Source organism: Aethalodelphis obliquidens, unplaced genomic scaffold, assembly GCF_003676395.1.
Source record: "Aethalodelphis obliquidens isolate GAN/ISIS:26980383/991018 unplaced genomic scaffold, ASM367639v1 scaffold3, whole genome shotgun sequence".
Taxonomy (NCBI): domain Eukaryota; kingdom Metazoa; phylum Chordata; class Mammalia; order Artiodactyla; family Delphinidae; genus Aethalodelphis; species Aethalodelphis obliquidens.
The window spans coordinates 52,995,347-53,012,622 of NW_020837947.1; the positions used below are offsets into that span (position 1 = coordinate 52,995,347).

Below are 17,276 nucleotides of genomic sequence, written 5' to 3' on the forward strand. Positions count from 1 at the left end.
TTTTTTGTGGTACGCAGGCCTCTCACCGTTGTGGCCACTCCCGTTGCGGAGCACAGGCTCCGGACGCGCAGGCCCAGCGGCCATGGCTCACGGGACCAGCCGCTCCGTGGCACGTGGGATCTTCCCAGACTGGGGCATGAGCCCGTGTCCCCTGCATCGGCAGACGGACTCTCAACCACTGCGCCACCAGGGAAGCCCCACCACTGGCATTTTTAACAGAACTAGAACAAAAAATTTCACAATTTGTATGGAAACACAAAAGACCCCGAATAGCCAAAGCAATCTTGAGAAAGAAAAACGGAGCTGGAGGAATCAGGCTCCTGGACTTCAGACTATACTACAAAGCTACAGTAATCATGGCAGTATGGCACTGGCACAAAAACAAACATATAGACCAATGGAACAGGATAGAAAGCCCAGAGATAAACCCACACACATATGGTCACCTTATCTTTGATAAAGGAGGCAAGAATATAGAGTGGAGAAAAGACAGCCTCTTCAATAAGTGGTGCTGGGAAAACTGGACAGCTACATGTAAAAGTATGAAATTAGAACACTCCCTAACACCATACACAAAAATAAACTCAACATGGATTAAAGACCTAAATGTAAGGCCAGACACTATCAAACTCTTAGAGAAAAACATAGGCAGAACACTCTATGACATAAATCACAGTAAGATCTTTTTGACTCACCTCCTAGAGAAATGGAAATAAAAGCAAAAAGAAACAAATGGGACCTAATGAAACTTCAAAGCTTTTGCAAAGGAAACCATAAACAAGATGAAAAGACAACCCTCAGAATGGGAGAAAATATTTGCAAATGAAGCAACTGACAAAGGATTAATCTCCAAAATTTACAAGCAGCTCATGCAGCTCAATATCAAAAAAACAAACAACCCAATCCAAAAATAGCCAGAAGACCTAAATAGACATTTCTCCAAAGAAGACATGCAGATGGCCAAGAAGCACATGAAAGATTGCTCAACATCATTAATCATTAGAGAAATGCAAATCAAAACTACAATGAGATATCATCTCACACTGGTCAGAATGGCCATCATCAAAAAATCTAGAAACAATAAATCCTGGAGAGAGTGTGGAGAAAAGGGAACTCTCTTGCACTGTTGGTAGGAATGTAAATTGATACAGCCACTATGGAGAACAGTATGGAGGTTCCTTAAAAAACTAAAAATAAAACTACCGTATGACCCAGCAATCCCACTACTGGGCATATACCCTGAGAAAACCATAATTCAAAAAGAGTCATGTACCACAATGTTCATTGCAGCTCTATTTACAATAGCCAGGACATGGAAGCTACCTAAGTGTCCATCGACAGATGAATGGATAAAGAAGATGTGGCACATATATACAATGGAATATTACTCAGCCATAAAAAGAAACGAAATTGAGTTATTTGTATTGAGGTGGATGGACCCAGAGTCTGACATACAGAGTGAAGTAAGTCAGAAAGAGAAAGACAAATACCGTATGCTAACACATATATATGGAATCTAAAAAACAAACAAAATGGTCATGAAGAACCTCGGGGCAAGACGGGAATAAAGACACAGACCTACTAGAGAATGGACTTGAGGATATGGGGAGGGGGAAGGGTAAGATGGGACAAAGTGAGAGAGTGGCATGGACATATATACACTACCAAATGTAAAATAGATAGCTAGTGGGAATCAGCCACATAGCACAGGGAGATCAGCTCAGTGCTTTGTGATGACCTAGAGAGGTGGGATAGGGAGGGTGGGAGGAAGGGAGATGCAAGAGGGAAGAGATATGGGGGTATATGTATATGTATAACTGATTCACTTTGTTATAAAGCAGAAACTAAACCATTGTAAAGCAGTTATACTCCAATAAAGATGTTAAAAAAATTAAAACTAAAAAAAAGAAAGGAATGAACAGATGTAAAATGGGCAACCATGTGAAAAGCCCATTGAAGAGAAATGGATGATTAATACACTACAAACAGGCTGGGACAATATGATTTATCTCCATCTCAGAATGGAAAACTACAATGCAGAAAATGAGGTTAACATGAAAAATGTAGGAATCCTGAGAAACAACAGAATAAGGGATAATCTATGTTTAAATTTAGGGCACAAATTAAAGTGAGGAACCAAGATTCTGCTCGTAAAGAATCCACGAATCTACTGACAAGTTTTGGCAAGTAAGCTGAGCTGGAATTCTTCCTTAGAGAACTGGGAATATTTCTCTAGCTCAAGGCAAACCATAGATCTAGAATGAAATGACCCACTGCATTTCTTAGTAAGATAATGATGCTTTACTGTTGGCAAAGAAGATTTTACAGAGAGGGCAAGGGCAGAAAATGGAAGCCACTTAGATTTTTCTTTGTGGTAGACACAGAGGAATAATTTAGGGTTCCCACAGAAATAACTGCACTCAGATGATAAGTCACTGCAGAAATTAAGAAAGACAACTAGAACCAAACTTGCTATTTGACAATATTCTAATAATATTATTAATAACCAAAAGATTACTTACCAGGTGTCAGAGTGGTAGGCATGTATTCTCTTTCTACAGTTGAAGAAACAGGCTTAGAGTAGAATGAGGACAACTGTCAAAGAAGAAGATTAATACATGGCTCAGATCTCTGATGTACTAAGAAGAGCCCTAACCATCTAAACATCTAAGAGATCTAACCATCTGTTGGGCATGGTCATAAATATTTTATCCTTTCAATAACCTAATATGTTCTCACTATATTTGAGATGAGAAAACTAAAGCTCCACAAGTAAAGTAATTTCTTTAAGGTCACGCAAAGCTGCTCAGGGGTAGAAAAGGGATTTCTGTGCTGGAGCATTTTTGTACTAGCTCACAAGAACAGATTTTTAAATTTCCAAGAATTTTGCAGGTGATCAGTAAACACAACCATTCTAAAACTGTATAGCACAGGGAACTATAGTCAATATCTTGTAATAACCTATAATGGAAAAGAATCTGAAAAAGAACATGGATATGTGTGTGTATTTATATATATGTATATATATATATGTATAAATAACTGAATCACTTTGCCGTACACCTGAAACTAACACAACATTGAAGATTAACTATACTTCAATAAAAAAAATTTTTAACGGAAAAAAAAAAGGAAAAGCTCTTCACAATTCTACAGTATAACTCGGTCTGGGAAAAGCAGTGTTTCCCTACACTTAGAAGAAAAATATCTCCGTTTTTCCTATTCTCATTTCTCAAGATCAAGGTCCCCAGCTTTCCAGAAGTCATTAAACAGCTACAATGTCATTATGTTAACACTTTATTAGCACAATCCTTTTGTAAAAAATCAAGAGCAGCATCAGGTGGATATTTCATTTCTTAAATAAATTCATGGCTTTTATCTCTCATTTTGAATTTTTTGTAATGTAAAATTTTATTGATGTATATATACAGAAAATGCATACATTTAAAGTGTACATTTCAACTAATTTTCACAAAATGAGCACACCTATGTAACAAGCTTTCAGATTAAGAAATTGAACACGACTAGATCTTCAGACGTCCTCGTGTGCCCATCCCTTTCACTAATTTTCTCTCAAAGGTAACAATCACCTTGAATTATAACTCAATAAATTCGTTTGGTCTGTTTTTGAACTTTATATAAATACAATCATACAAATTTATATATTATTGTATTGAGCTTCTCTCATTCAACACTATATTTATGAAATTCGTATATATAGTTGCATGGGGCTGTAGTTTGTTCATTCTCATTGGTATAAAGCATTCCACAACTTATTTATCTATCCTACCATTGATAGGTATTTGCTGTTTTTTCTTCAATTTTTGACAGGAGAGATGCTGCTATGAACACTCCTATGTATCTTTTTAGCAAACTGTGCAATAAAAGAAATAAAAGTAGGCTATGAGGGTCATTTCAGAATTATTCAGATTTATTGGCTGTAGTTTTGAGGACTCTGAATGGAACTTAAAAATACATCATTTTTCTCTTTTCAGTGTGTATTTTTTTATTCGATGGTTGGTTAATACTTGTGAACATTTGCTCTACATATCCTGTTAAATTTTTCCCTAACAGTATTTCTAGTGATTGCGTCAAGAAATGTCCAAGCCTTGACCTCTTTGAACATGTTACTTACTACATGTTACAGGACTTCAACAGTAGTCAAATAAGATGTCAGTATAGGCGTCTGCTGATGGATGTATGCAGACTAGGTTCACAACCAATGAAAAGTGATGGATAATATTTATTTTTTAAAAATCTTCTTAAATGCATTGACAAACTGGTTAGAATAGACTGTAAGGAATACTCAGGTCAAAAACTAAAAGGGAATAGAATAGATGGACAACAAGGTCCTACTGTGTAGTACAGTGAACTATATTCAATGTCCTGGGATATACCATAATGGAAAAGAATATAAAGAAGAATGTATATATATGTATAACTGACTCACTTTGCTGTACAGCAGAAATTAACACAACATTGTAAATCAACCATGCTTCAATAATAAAAAAAAAAACAACAAAAGCAGAGCATGCAGGGAGGAGAGAACACTGATGCTGCTTCCATCTTGAGGGCAGGCACTGAATTGGATGAACAGGAGCTTTGGTATGCACAGCCTTCTGGGGCTGGGGTAGAGGAGATAAAACCCAGGGCCTGAACAGACAGTAGAGCTAAGACCCAAAGTGTACACCCTCAATGGAAGGATGAACTAGAATAACCCCTATCTCCCAGGGGATGGCAAAGACAATTGCCAATGCGTGAAAGAAGAAAAAAAAGTGTAATAAAAAATAACCCCATACTAGTCCATAAATCTCAACAAGTTTCAAAGGAATGGTATTAGACAGACCACATAGCTTAGAAACCAACAACAAAATAATAACCAGAAATATCCCATGGTTGAAAATAAAGAACTATACTTCTAAATAATCAATTATTCAAAGAAGAAATTATAACAGAAATTAAGAAATTAGAAATTTAGAACTAAACAATAATGAAAATTCTACATATCAAAGCTTTTGGCATGCAGCTAAAACAATAATTAGAGAGATATACAGCCTTTGTTGCACAGATTAGGAGTGAAAAAAGGCTATACATTATTGAACAAAGAATTCCAATTTAAGAAATTAGGAAAAGAACAGCAAAATAAATCCAAAGAAAGATGGAGATAAGAAATAATAAAGATAAAAGCAGAAATTAAAAATCAGGAAACAAACTTACAATAGTGAAAATTAACAAAATTTGGTCCTTTGAGATGATTAATAAAATTGACAGACCTCTAATGAGACTAATAAAGAAAAAAAGAGAAGAGGTACAAATAAACAATGAAAAAGTAAACATAACTACAGATACTATAGACATTATAAAAAGATATGAACAATTTTATGAGAGTTAATTTTAAAAATTAGATGAAATAGACAAATTCCTAGAAAATTAAAACTTACCAAAACTAACTCAAGAAGAAATGAAATATCTGAACCCTCCCAAAGAAATTGACTTAATGACTAAAAACCTTCCTACATGAGAGAGAATAATGGGTTCTCCTTTAAAGCCTCTAGGTTTTGAGGTAGTTTGTTGCACAGCAATAGATAACCACAGCAGCAACTATATTTGTTATAAAGGGCTCTAGGTAAATACTTAATGATACTAAAGAAATATTATTAATTTTAGATATGACCTTGGTATTAAGTTTAAAACAAGTCCTTATCTTTTAGAAGTACATTTTTAAGTATTTATGGATGAAATGATATGAACTCTAACTTCCTTTGAAATAATGGTGTACATAAGGATTACATGAAACAAGACTGACCATGTGTTGATAATTGATGTAGTTGGGTGGCAGGTATAAGAGTTCATCATATCTTTCTCTTAATTTTTGTGTATATTTCATAACAGAATTTTTTAAGTTCTCAGGGATGACAAATATTTTATAAATATTTTTGATGTATTCCATAGTAAATAAAAAAATTAAAAAGTGAATTCAGCATTGCCAACATAAATTTAATACAACTTCTTAGATAATTTAGATACTTCTCATATCTATCTTTTATCTTTGAAGACACTTCAAGTACTTTTTATTTTTATTTATCTTTTTATTGAAGTATAAATGACTTACAATATTATGTTAGTTTCAGGTGTATAGCATAGTGATTCGATATTTTCATGCATTACAAAATGATCACCATGATAAGTCTAGTTACCATCTGTCACCATACAAAGTTAGTACAATATTATTGACTGTATTTCCTATGCTGTATATTATATCCCCAGGTCTTACTTATTTTATAGCTGGAAGTCTATACCTCTCATCCTCTTCATCTATTTTGCCCAACCCTCTACCCCCTTCAATCTGGAAACCACCAGCCTGTTACCTGTATCTATGAGTCTATTTATGTTTTCTGTTTGTTTGTTTTGTTTTCTTCCCCCATATATTAGTGAAATCATATGGTATTTGTTTTTCTCTTTCTGACTTATTTCACTTAGCATAATACCCTCCAGGTCTATCCATGTTGTTGCAATGGCAAGATTTCATTCTTTTTATGGCTGAGTAATATTCCATTGTGTGTGTATATATATATATATATATATATATATACACATACATATATATATCACATCTTTACTTATTCATCTATCTATGGACACTTAGGTTTCTTTCACATCTTGGCTACTGTATATAATAAATAATGCTGCAGTGAACATTGGGGGTGCATATAACTTTTCAAATCACTGTTTTCGTTTTCTTCAGATAAATACCCAGAACTGAAACTTCAGGGTCATATGGTAGTCCTATTTTTAATTTTTTGAGAAACCTCCACACTGCCTTTCATAGTGGCTGTACCAACTTATATCCCTCCAACAATGCATGAGGGTGCCCTTTTCTCCACAATCTTGCCAACATTTGTGATTTCTTTTGATAACAGCTATTCTATTAGGTGTGAGGTGATATCTCATTGTGGTTTTGATTTGCATTTTTCTTATGATTAGTGATGTTGAGCATCTTTTCATGTGCCTGTTGGCCATCTGTATGTCTTCTTTAGAAAAATGTTTATTCAGCTCTTCTGCTCTTTTTTTTTTTTTTGCGGTACACAGGCCTCTCACTCTTGTGGCCTCTCCCATTGCGGAGCACAGGCTCTGGACGTGCAGGCTCAGCGACCATGGCTCACGGGCCCAGCCGCTCTGCGGCATGTGGGATCCTCCCGGACCGGGGCACAAACCCGTGTCCCCTGCATCGGCAGGCGGACTCTCAACCACTGCGCCACCAGGGAAGTCCTCTTCTTCCCATTTTTAAATTGGATTATTTGGGTTTTTATATTGAACTGTATGACTTCTTTATATATTTTGAATACGAAATCCTTACAGGGCATATTGTTTGCAAATATCTTCTCCCATTCAGTAGGTTGCCTTTTTGTTTTGTTGATGGTTTCCTTTGCTGTGCAAAAGCTTTTCAGTTTGATGCAGTGCCATTTGTTTATTTTTGCTTCTGTTGCTCTTGCCTAAGGAGACAGATTTTTTAAAACATTGCTAAGACCTATGTCAAAGAGCATACTGCCTATGTTTTCTTCTAGGATTTTTATGATTTCAGGTCTTACATTTAAGTCTATAATCCATTTTTAGTTTATTTTTTTATATGGTGTAGGAAAGTGGTCTAGTTTGATTCTTTTGCATGTAGTTGCCCAGTTTTCCCAACACCGTTAATTGAAGAGGCTGTCTTATCCTCCATTGTTTATTCTTACCTCCTTTGTTGTGGATTAATTGACCATATAACATGGGTTTATTTCTGGGCTCTCTATTCTGTTCCATTGATCTATGTGCTGTTTGTGTGGCAAGTACCATGCTGTGTTGATTACTATAGCTTTGTAGTTTAGATTGAAATAAAGGAATATGATGCCTCCAGCTTTCCTTCTTTCTCAAGATTGCTTTGGCATCTTTAATGGTTCCACACAGATTTTCGTATTATTTACTCTAGTTCTCTGACAAATGCCACGGGTATTTTGAAAGGGATTATATTGAATCTGTAGATTGCTTTGGGTAGTATGGACATTTTAACAATATTATTTCTTCCAGTTCATGAGCATGGTATATCTTTCCATCTATTTGTGTTGTCTTCAATTTCTTTCAGCAATGTCTTACAGTTTTCAGAGTACAGGTCTTTCATCTCTTTGGTTAAGTTTATTACTAGGCATTTTATTCTTTTTGATGCAATTGTAAATAGGATTATTTTATTAATTTCTCTTTGTGATTGTTCATTATTAACTGCAACAAATTTCTGTATATTAATTTTGTATCCTGCAACTTTACTAAATTCATTTATTCTAATAGTTTTGTGGTTGCTGCTTTAGGGTTTTCTATATATAGCATAATGTCGTCTGCAAATAGTTACTGTTTTACTTCTTTCCTTCCAATTTGGATGCATTTCATTTCTTTTTCTTGTGTGATTGTTGTGCCTAGGACTGTTGTGCCTCGGACTACCAATACTATGTTGAATAGAAGTGGTGAGAGTGGGCATCCTTGTCTTGTTCCTGATCCTAGAGGAAAAGATTTCAACTTTGAACCATTGAGTATGATGTTAGCTGTGAGCTTGTCATACATAGGCATACCTCAAAGATATTGTAGGTTCAGTTCCAAACCACTGCAGTAAAGCAAATATCACAATAAAGTGACTCATACAATTTTTTTGTTTCCCAGTGCTTATAAAATTTCTGTTTATACTATACTGTACTCTATTAAGTGTGTAATAGCACTATGTCTGAATAAGTGTACATACCTTAATTTTAAAATACTTTATTGCTAAAGAAGGCTAACCATCATCTGAGCCTTCAGCAAGTTACAATCTTTTTGTAATAGTAACATCAAAGATCACTGATCACAGATTACCATAACGAATATAATAATGAAAAAGTTTGAAATATTGTGAGAATTACCAAAATGTGAAACAGAGACATGAAGTGAGCAAATGCTATTGGAAAATGGCACAGATAAACTTACTTGACACCAGGTTGCCACAAACCTTCAATCTGTGAAAAACACAATATCTCTGAAGCACAATGAAACAAAATACAATAAAACAAGGTATGCCTGTATGGCATTTAATATGTTGAGGTATGTTCCTTCTATATCTACTTTGTTGAGAGTTTTTACTTTAAATGGATACTGAATTTTGTCAAATGCTTTTCTGTATCTATTAAGATGACTATATGATTTTTATTTTTGGTTTATTAATGTGATGTATCACATTTACGGACTTGAAAATGTTGAAACTTCCTTGAATTCCTGGGATAAATCCCACTTGATCATAGTGGATGATCCTTTTAATGTATTGTTGAACTGGTTTGCTAATGTTTGAGGATCTTCACATCTATGTTCATCAGTGATACTGGCTGATAATTTTCTTTTTCTTTTTTTTTTTTTTTGTGGTGTCCTGTCTGGTTTTGATACCAGGGTAATGTTAGCCTTGTAGAATGAGTATTCTTTCCTCTACAATTTTTGGAATAGTTTGAGAAGGATAGGTATTAACACTTCTTTAAATGTTTGGTAGAATTCACCTGTGAAGCTGTCTGGTCCTGGACTTGTGCTTGTTGGGAGTTTTTTGATTATTGATTCACTACCATTATTGGTAATCGATCTGTTCATATTTTCTATTTCTTCTTGACTCACTGTTAAGTGATTGTACATGTCTAGGAATTTATTCATTTCTTCTAGGTTGTCTTTTGGCATATAATTGTTCATAGTAATCTCTTATGATCCTTCGTATTTACACGGTGTCAGTTGTAACTTCTCTTTCTTTTCTGATTTTATTTATTTGGGCCTTCTTTGTTTTTTTTCCTTGATGAGTCTGGCTAAATGTTTAACAATTTTTTTATCTTTTCAAAGAACCAGTTCTTAGTTTTGTTGATCTTTTCTATTGTTTTTCAGTCTCTATTTCTTTTATTTCTATTCTGATCTTTGTGATTTCTCTCCTTCTATTAACTTTGGGTTTCGTTTGTTTTTGTTTTTCTAGTTCCTTTAGGTGTAAGGTTAGGTTGTTTATTTGAGACTTTTCTTGTTTCCTGAGGTAGGCTTGTATCACTATAAACTTCCCTCTTTCAGCTGCTTTTGCTGCATCTCATAGATTTTGGATTGTTGTGTTTCCATTTTCATCTGTCTCCAGGCATCTTTTTATTTCCTCTTTGATTTCTTCAGTGACCCACTGGTTGTTTAGTAACATGTTGTTTAGCTTCCATGTGTTTGTGGTTTTTGCACTTTTTTCCTGGGGCAGGTGTGGGTGGGGTGCCCAGGGTGCGCTAAGCTGGAGCCACCTTGAAGGGATGGCTGGAGGTGTAGACCAAGGACCTGGGGTGCACCAGGGCAGCCTTGGTATGCCGGCTAGATGACTGGACCACGTTCCCTTGTACACTATCAAGGTGGAGGGGGATTGCCAAAAATGGCAATCTCTGGTACCTCCTACCCTGGAGAGAGTTCCAGAAGTTCCCTGCCCATTCGGCAGATGCTCTAGGGTTTGTAAGTGGATTTCTCTCATGTATAGTCTAGATGCCCTTTAAACTGCTGGGTTTTTGTTGGTTTTTTTTTTTTGCTCTTCCCCAGGGCACATGGGCACCTCAGTGACGTCCCTACTACAGGTCCCATTGATACCGTGTCTCCATCTCTCCTACCTGTCTCTGTGTGGTACCTCTATTGTCAGTTGTGCAGAAGCTGTTCAATCAGCCCTCAGTTTTTCTTCAGGAGAAATTGCTCTGTATGTAGGTGTAAAATCAGTGTGTCCATGGGAGGTGAGTTCAGGGCCTTCTTATGCTGTCATCTCGGAGGAACTCTTCAAATACTTTTTTTTTTTTTTGCCATACGCGGGCCTCTCACTGTTGTGGCCTCTCCTGTTGCAGAGCACAGGTTCTGGACGCGCAGGCTCAGCTGCCATGGCTCACGGGCCCAGCCGCTCCGCGGCATGTGGGATCTTCCCGGACCAGGGCACGAACCCGTGTCCCCTGCATCAGCAGGCAGACTCTCAACCACTGCACCACCAGGGAAGCCCTCAAATACTTTTTAGAATGAAATGGATAGGAAGAAAAAAATTATGTATACTGATTACTAAAACATATAGCAAATCATTTTACTGGTATGAAATATCCCAAACGCCCCTCCACCCACCCCTGCAATCTTCTTGCCAAGACTGAATCCTTGAGTTCAAAACAGCCTCTTCCTAGGATACCAATACTGACAACAATTTCATGTACAATTTGCAGTCTCAATTTCCCACTAGAATGCATGTCGCTCCCTTCAGAACAGGGACCTCATTATATTTACTTTGTGTGCATGATCCCAAAAGAGTACCTAGTCCATGGTTCAGACTCAACAAATTTCAGGGTTATGTATTGCATTTCACCCACTCCTACCTCTCTCACTAGCTTAGGGTGAGGCTTAAAAGTGATGAAAGTAAAAGCCTTATAAACTGAATGTTTCATTGCACCAGATCCTCTGTCCCAGGTAGAAAGCAGGTAGTTCTCATCTTTTGAAAGAGCCTTCTTTGAGTGGAGGAGGAGGCTCCTTCCCTGGCTCACTCCACTTCCACAAGCAAACGGAGTGTTTCTTTGTTTCTTCACTCACTAGTTGGGCCTCCCCAGCCTGGGGTGGAGAGGCTAGAGCCAAAGGAGGACAAAACCCTGGCTTGCTGCCAGTCACAGCACAGCTGTCTCTGTGGGGACATGTTACTCAGAGCGTATTTTGGCATAAACTCAGTCACTTCAGTTAATTCAGAAGGGGCATGGTGTGAGCTCCTGGGAGGGAGCCACAGCATGTCCAAAGGGCACAAAATAATGAGGATTTTTCTGTGTGGTCTCACCCAATTTATCTTCTCAAGTAGCTCAAACACTAAATGGAAATACTCAATCTCCATCCTCCCTATGCCTTTGACAAGGTAAAAGGAGTTTACGAGCTTTTTTATTTTTTAATTTAAAGTTCTGCTTCTTTTGCCCTTCCATAGTCAAGACAAAACAAAATAATGGATTATTTTGCTTCATGGCGGCATGAAATAATTTCAGTTAAATTTGAGATTCGTGTTTAACATTTAACATGTCAGTTTGTCATTGCAAATTGACTTCTCTGTGCGGATCAAGAAACAAAAGATGTTTTTGGAATGAATGCCAAAGGAACTGAATAACCAGCCATCATGGGTGGATTAAAAAAAGCCACAGTTGAGAGGGAGTCTACACATTCTGTTTTTTAGCTGTTTAGATGAATTTTCATGACTTTTCCTTTGTCTGGGAGATGTTTGTTTTTCTACATCGTTTAAGTAGGATTAATTCAAGCATTTTACACCTAGGACCCTCTGAAAGACAATTTTACATTTGAGTATATTTAAGTCCCTAGGTCCACCTCTTTCCTTCCTGCAACTGTAATAGCTCAGCTTCTCATACCCTCCTGTTGTGACTCTGGCCAAGTTCTCCCATCCCTCCTAGAACACAAGTGTACAATTTAGTCAACCCTAGTCCATAGAAACCAATCCTTATAGCTCAGAAATGTTATTACAGCTTCCAGAAAGGACCTCTCCACCGTCGTCCCAAAGATCAATTTACTCTTTAAACTAATAAGCCCAATTCATCGGGGAAATCATGTACCATATATATTTTATTACCTAGCTGTAGGAGATATTCCTAAAAGGAAATGTGTCATAGAGCTATATACATGGTGACAAGTTCTGGTGGGGGGGGGGGTTGGTTTATCTTGTTGTTGTTTTGCTCAAGAGGGAATTGGTGTTTCTTGAAAAACTGGAGGGAGGGACAGCACTCTTACCACTCCTTACCAACCACCTTTGCTCTCTGGGTCTCCTTTGTCAGCTCAGTACTGGTAGAGAATTGCTGTTCACTGTCTACACACATGGCAACCAGATCTGACCCATGTGTGTATGTGCCTTTGAGATGGAGGGGAAACAGGAGCCTCCCAAGTTCAGATCAGTTGCTTTGATTCCCATTTCCACTGTGGATTGGCTCATTTGTGCTTACTTCTCTCAATCATCCATTCTGGTTAGTGAACAGGTCACACAATGAAGAAATTCATATGGCCTGAAATGGTATGTGAATGTGTATGTGTGTTAATTAGGTAACTTAGAAATAGCATATTTGAAAAACAAACCAGCAAGAACCTGGCACTAATGTTCTGTAACTAGGTTTCCTATTGCCTTGAACAGCTATTATGATCACTGGTGGCCAAATGAATTCAAAAGCAAAACATGTACAACACTGACTAATACAATCCTTTCCCAGGTTCCGGAGAACAGCTTGTGGTGGCTCTGTTTCATCAAAGGAAGCTCTGGTCTGTTGCAAGAACGGCTTGCTCATTCTGCTGATGAATTAGTTGTATTAATGTGCCAGAAAAAAGCAGCGATAGGGAGATAATTTCTATCAAACTTGATGTTTCATCCGAATGTGATTAACAGAGCCAAGAATTTTTGTCCTTGCTACTGTGAAATAACTCAGAGCCAGTGGTTGAGTTAATCACAGCTAATATTTTGTCCACATTTGAACAAAGCATCAGTTGATTTTCCTTCCTTTCTGCATAATAGTTTTTGAGAGAGACATTTTGTTTTTTCAGTTTGAAGATTTTTTAGTGAGGATAAGAGTATGGAATTACTAGATTAGAGATAAATTTTGAGATGCAGGGGATCAACAACTATGCACATTTTGTAAAAAACTGGTTATTAAATACATATTCCAGGCCAACCACTGAGGCAGAGCTGTGGAGACCCAATCCCAAGTCAGCCACTATCCAAGAGCCGAAAACCTGACTGCTTTCTGACTTGCCCATCCTCCAGCCGTGTGGCTGACAGGGCCTTAGTGCTCCGGCCGGGTGTCAGGCCTGAGCCTCTGAGGTGGGAGAGCCAAGCTCAGGACATTGGACCACCAGAGACGTCCCAGCCCCACGTAGTATCAATCGGCGAGAGCTCTCCCAGAGATCTCCATCTCAATGCTAAGACCCAGCTCCACTCAACAACCAGCAGCTCCAGTGCTGGACACCCCATGCCAAACAACTAGCAAGACAAGAACACAACACCACGCATTAGCAGAGAGGCTGCCTAAAGTCATAATAAGTTCACTGACACCCCCAAAACACACCACCGGACACGGTCCTGCCCACCAGAAAGACAAGATCCAGCCTCATCCACCAGAACACAGGCACCAGTCCCCTCCACCAGGAAGCACACACAACCTACTGAACCAACTGTACCCACTGCGGGCAGACACCAAAAACAACGGGAACTGCAAACCTGCAGCTGGTGAAAAGGAGATCCCAAACACAGTAAGTTAAGCCAAATGAGAAGACAGAGAAATACGAAGCAGATGAAGGAGTAAAGTAAAAACCCAGCAGACCAAACAAATGAAGAGGAAATAGGCAGTCTACCTGAAAAAGAATTCAGAGTAAAGATAGTAAAGATGATCCAAAATCTTGGAAATAGAATAGAGAAAATATAAGAAACGTTTAACAAGGACCTAGAAGAACTAAAGAGCAAACAAACAATGATGAACAAGATAATAAATGAAATTAAAAATTCTCTAGAAGGAATCAATAGCAGAATAACTGAGGCAGAAGAACGGATAAGTTACCTGGAAGATAAAATAGTGGAAGTAACTACCACAGAGTAGAATAAAGAAAAAAGAATGAAAAGAATTGAGGACAATCTCAGAGGCCTCTTGGACAACATTAAAAAGACCAACATACGAATTATAGGGGTCCCAGAAGAAGAAGAAAAAAGAAAGGGACTGAAAAAATATTTGAAGAGATTATAGTTGAAAACTTCTCTAATATGCAAAAGGAAATAGTCAATCCAATCCAGGAAGCACAGAGAGTCCCATACAGGATAAATCCAAGGAGAAACACGCCAAGACACATATTAATCAAACTATCAAAGATTAAATACAAAGAAAACATATTAAAAGGAGCAAGGGAAAGGCAACAAATAACATACAAGGGAAACCCCATAAGGTTAACAGCTGATCTTTCAGCAAAAACTCTGCAAGCCACAAGGGAGTGGCAGGACATATTTAAGGTGATGAAAGGGAAAAACCTGCAACCAAGATTACTCTACCCAGCAAGGATCTCATTCAGATATGATGGAGAAATTACAAACTTTACAGACAAGCAAAAGCTAAGAGAATTCAGCACCACCAAGCCAGCTTTACAACAAATGCTAAAGGAACTTCTCTAAGCAGAAAACACAAGAGAAGGAAAAGACCTACAATAACAAACCAAAAACAATTAAGAAAATGGTAGTAGGAACATACATATCGATAATTACCTTAAATGTAAATGGATTAAATGCTCCAACCAAAAGGCATAGACTGGCTGAATGGTACAAAAACAAGACCAGTATATATGTTGTCTACAAGAGACCCCCTTCAGATCTAGGGACACATAGAGACTGAAAGTAAGGGGGTGGAAAAACATATTCCATGCAAATGGAAATCAAAAGGAGGCTGAAGTAGCAATTCTCATACTAGACAAAATAGACTTTAAAATAAAGGCTATTATAATAGACAAAGAAGGACACTGCAAAATGATCAAGGGATCAATCCAAGAAGAAGATATAACAATTGTAAATATTAATGCACCCAACATAGGAGCACCTCAATACATAAGGCAAATGCTAACAGCCATAAAAGGGGAAATCGACAGTAACACAATCAGAGTAGGGGACTTTAACACCCCACTTTCACCAATGGACAGATCATCCAAAATGAAAATAAATAAGGAAACACAAGCTTTAAATGACACATGACCTAACCGATATTTATAGGACATTCCATCCAGAAACAACAGAATACACTTTCTTCACATTTGCTCATGGAACATTCTCCAGGATAGATTAAGCCTTGGTATAAAGCCTTGGTAAACTTCAAGCCTTGGTAAACTTCAGAAATTGAAATCGTATCAAGTATCTTTTCTGACCACAACATTATGAAACTAGATATCAATTACAGGAAAAAAACTGTCAAAAATACAAACACATGGAGGCTAAACAATACACTATTAAATAACCAAGAGATCACTGAAGAAATCAAAGAGGGAATCAAAAAATACTTACAAAAAATTACAATGAAAACATGACGACCCAAAACCTATCAGATGCATCAAAAGCAGTTCTAAGTGGGAAGTTTATAGCAATACAATCCTACCTCAAGAAACAAGAAAAATCTCAAATAAAGAACATAAACTTACACCTTAAGCAATTAGAAAAAGAAGAACAAAAAACCCAAAGTTAGCAGAAGGAAAGAAATCATAAAGACCATATCAGAAGTAAATGAAAAAGAAATGAAGGAAACAATAGTAAAGACCAATAAAACTAAAAGCTGGTTCTTTAGGAAGATAAACAATATTGATAAAACATTAGTCAGACTCATCAAGAAAAAAAGGGAGAAGACTGAAATCAAAGAATTAGAAGTGAAAAAGGAGAAGTTACAACTGACACTGAAGAAATACAATGGACCATGAGAGATTACTACAATCAACTGCATGCCAATAAAACGGACAACCTGGAAGAAATGGACAAATTCTTAGAAATGCACAACTGTCAAGACTGAATCAGGAAGAAATAGAACATATGAACAGACCAATCACAGCACTGAAATTGAAACTGTGATTAAAATCTTCCAACAACCAAAAGCCCAGGACCAGATGGATTCACAGGCGAATTCTATCAAATATTTAGAGAAGAGCTAACACCTATCCTTCTCAAACTCTTCCAAAATATAGCAGAGGGAGGAACACTCCCAAACTCATTCTATGAGGCCACCATCACCCAGATACCAAAACCAGACAAGGATGTCACAAAGAAAGAAAACTACAGGCCAATATCACTGATGAACATAGATGCAAAAATCCTCAACAAAGCACAGAATCCAACAGCACATGAAACGGATCATACACCATGATCAAGTGGGGTTTATTCCAGGAATGCAATGATTCTTCAGTATACACAAATCAATCAATGTGATACACCATGTTAACAAATTGAAGGAGAAGAAACATATGATCATCTCAATAGATGCAGAGAAAGCTTTCGACAAAATTCAATACCAATTTATGATAAAAACCCTGCAGAAAGTAGGCACAGAGGGAACTTTCCTCAACATAATAAAGGGCACATATGACAAACCCACAGCCAACATCGTCCTCAATGGTGAAAAACTGAACGCATTTCCACTAAGATCAGGAACCAGACAGGGTTGCCCACTCTCACCACTCTTATTCAACATAGTTTTGGAAGCTTTAGCCACAGCAATCAGAGAAGAAAA

The 17,276-nt window shown here is 37.3% G+C and overlaps 1 long non-coding RNA gene across 1 annotated transcript in view; it reads right to left on the minus strand.

Annotated features, from left to right (window-relative positions):
• The window catches only part of LOC113611030 (uncharacterized), an 82,467-nt gene extending 79,863 nt beyond the window's left edge, over window positions 1–2,604 (minus strand). Inside the window, exon 1 of the long non-coding RNA XR_003429330.1 lies at window positions 2,523–2,604. This is a non-coding gene — a long non-coding RNA (uncharacterized LOC113611030). The remainder of the gene's footprint in view (window positions 1–2,522) is intronic.
• Window positions 2,605–17,276: the final 14,672 nt, after the last annotated feature.